At 33.9% G+C, this 3,456-nt stretch overlaps 1 non-coding gene across 1 annotated transcript; it reads right to left on the reverse strand.

Annotated features, from left to right (window-relative positions):
• Positions 1-2,013: 2,013 nt before the first annotated feature.
• TRNAY-GUA (transfer RNA tyrosine (anticodon GUA)) lies at positions 2,014-2,107 on the reverse strand. The gene is made up of 2 exons: positions 2,071-2,107; positions 2,014-2,049 (listed from the first exon to the last, which is right to left on the reverse strand). It is a non-coding gene; the product is annotated as a tRNA-Tyr (tRNA).
• Positions 2,108-3,456: the final 1,349 nt, after the last annotated feature.

Below are 3,456 nucleotides of genomic sequence, written 5' to 3' on the forward strand. Positions count from 1 at the left end.
CACCAAAGTATTATGGTCCGTACAAGGTGTTGCAAAAGATTGGTACTATGGCATACAAATTGGAGCTTCCTGCAGCTTCTCGATTGCACCCAGTTTTCCATGTTTCATGTTTAAAGAAGGTTATAGGCGACAAGCTCCCAATTCAAACAATATTGCCAGAACTTGACGAGGAAGGAAAAATTATATTGGAACCGGAAGCAGTCACAGAAACAAGAACTCGACAGCTACGAAATCAATCAATTTCAGAGTATCTTATCAAGTGGAAGAACTTATCCGCTAAAGATTCCACATGGGAGGATGAGAATTTTATGCAGAAGTATCCAGAACTACTCAAGCGTTGAGGACAACACTTTTTTGAAGGAGAGGGGCATGTTGGGTCCCTATAATACTAGTGATTACCCCATTACTATTGTAGTTATACCCCTTATTTTTATTGTTGTGCCCCTATTACCCCCATATTGTTATCTCTGTGCCCCATAGAATCCCTCTATTGTTATTTTTGTGGCTTTATATTATTATTGTTAGGTCGGCTGGATTATATTGTGACTCCTTAGACTCCTATATATAGAAAGGAGGTTTTGTCATTTGAATCATCCAAGAATTGTTCATTTATGTAATGTAAAGGAGGTTGCCCCCTCGAAGAGGCTGAATTCTAAGGCATTGATCTATCTTTTCTATCTTTTCTTGAGCTGATTTCATAACAATGAAAGTCTCAAAGAGGAACTTTTTTTAACTCCATACCCAAAGATCTGTTGACTTACAATTGTTTTCAAGCTCATAATAAGCTTTCTAGCCTCCTATTATCCTTTTCTCCATGCTATAATGCCAATTGAGTTGATGATGAATGTCAATACCTAAATATTTGTATGAAGAAATCTTCTCCAAGCAATTTTAATCATAAATGTAATTATCATAATTGATCTTTTTGGATTTAATTATCATGACTTTAGTTTTGTCGATATTAACAATCATGCCCATCTTGGCGCAGTAATCATGAAGGATCCTAAGCTACTTTTCGAGATCATCATGGCTTTTGGCTAGAAGAAAGATATTGTCAGCATAAAGGAGAAGAGTAATGATCATACTAGCGAGCTTGGGGCCATCGCATCTTGCAACTTCCAAACACTCTTCTAGCTTATCAATGTAAATGCCAAAAAATGTAGGGGATAAGGGACACCCTTGCTTAACTCCGATATTGTATTTAATTTCATAAGACCAACCCTCGGTGGTCTTAAGCTTGGAAATAACATTCTCGTACAACCTAGTCACAACAACCCTCAATTTGAGAGAAACCAATATCTCTTTAAGTCTCTGCCATAGCTTATCTTGAGGAACTATGTCGAAAACTTTCATAAAGTCAACAAAACAACAAAAGAGATCGGTTTTATTATTGTGACATTCTTCAGTGATGATCCTAAGAATAAAAAGATGATCAATAGTTGAGTGATGTCTCCTAAAACCAACTTGCTCTTTAGCTCTTCTACCATGGCTTTCAAGCCAGAGGCTAATTTTCTTTAAGTCCATATAGTTTGACTAAATATAATTAATAAAATTCAACATTAAACGTAACTAAATGGTAGGATATTGTTTTTCTAAACTAATAAATTTTTATATTAAATTTTAAAAAACTTATATTAATAAAGTTGCAAAGACTAAGTAAATTGTAGAATGATTAATAAACCTTCAAAGACTAAGTAAATTGTAGAATGATTAATAACTTGCAAAGACTTCAAAGACTAAGTAAATTGTAGAATGATTAATAACTTGCAAAGACTAACTAAATTGTAGAATGAGTTATTTAACTAAATTAAGAAACATTTGCAAACTTGCTAACACATGTTGAATGAGTTGCTCAACTAAATTAAGAAACATTTGATAACTTGCTAACACATGATTGCGAAACTTTCGACGAAACAAAAATCCGATCTGCCGGATTCGAACCAGCGATCTTTTTTCAATAAATTAAAAAAACATTTGCTAACGTATGATAGTGAAAATTCAATGAAACAAAATTCCGACTTGCCGGATTCGAACCAGCGACCTAAGGATTCCAGTTTAGGTTTTATCCCACTACAGTCCTCCGCTCTACCAACTGAGCTAAAGTCGGGAGACGTCTATCATTTGTTTTTAGGTTTTAAGTATTATGTTTGAAAGGTGTATTTCGCATAAACCATTTGCATCGAATATGGCTTCAGGATATTTTTATATGACGTGACTTCTGCGTTGTATGATATACTTTTGTCATTTAATATTTAACGAACAAAGAGAATATTTCGCTTTCAAGTTCATGCACTACCATTGTTAATGGCATTTAATCTATTTGCGAGACCATCCACTGTTTTGCAAGTGGTCACGCAGATACGCTTTTGGAAAAACATGACATGCCATAAGAGAAAGATGTGATACTTGGATAAGAAATATATAAATAAAGCATAAATCCAAGGGGTTTCTTTTGCTAGAATATTAATGTCTTTGAGTATCTTGCTATTTTTTTTAGTAAATGCTTGAGTTGAATGCTAGGTAAATTGGTCTATGAGGATGAGTTTACTAGGATGTTGTCTATGGGGAAGGATCTTTTGGATTTTTCTATGAAGTTTTTTTTGGTTAAAAAATTAAAAAAAACATAAGAAATAAGTGTGCGGATAAGTAATATGTGGCGGATATCAGATATTTGGCTTTTTTTTTGAACCCCTGTGTCATGTCTCTTGAACCTCGCTGATTGAACTATGCTATAAGATTCACTGTGCTAATCAATCATCTGTGCTAATCGTAGCTATAAGGTAAATTGTATGTGCCACTGTGCTACTAACAGGAAGGAGATGAACAAACTAGAGACTTTACCACTGTGTGAAAGCTTATGAACCAACTTAATTAGTTAATCAATTTATTGCTTGCTTGACTAAAAGCTAGGGCTTCTCTATAGTTACCGATAAGGAAGAAACATTTGGGCTAATGCACTAATGGGCACTGTGACCTATTTCATGCATTTTATCACCACACAAACGCACAAGTGGGTTAATAAGCAAGAGACTAACGGGCTTAGTCAACACACAAGTAGGCTAATAAGGACTCTTTTGGATTTCTCTATGAAGTTCTTTTTGTCAAATTTTTTTAAAAAACATAAGAAATGAGTGTAAAATTAAATGAGAAGAAGAGAAAGTAGAAATCGTTGAGGGATTTATTGTGAGGTTACTAAAGCTCAAGAGTAAGAACTTAAAAGTTCACAAAAGTAAAAGTTCCAAACTATGGAGGAACTTTGAAGGAAAAGTAATTGATAGATTGGATTCAATGAAATGAAAATATATCTTGAATTCAAGAAAATGGGACTTATAGAAAATGAAATTTGTGATACAAAGTTGGAGGGACATGTTGCAATTTAATGGGATTTTATGCATTTTGAGCAACATGGATTCAAAAGTAAGGAGAAAATCAAAATTCAAAGCAAGATAATATTGT

Source organism: Pinus tabuliformis, chromosome Q, assembly GCF_031772625.1.
Source record: "Pinus tabuliformis cultivar Carrire ecotype Pingquan chromosome Q, CPIR1, whole genome shotgun sequence".
Lineage (NCBI taxonomy): Eukaryota > Viridiplantae > Streptophyta > Pinopsida > Pinales > Pinaceae > Pinus > Pinus tabuliformis.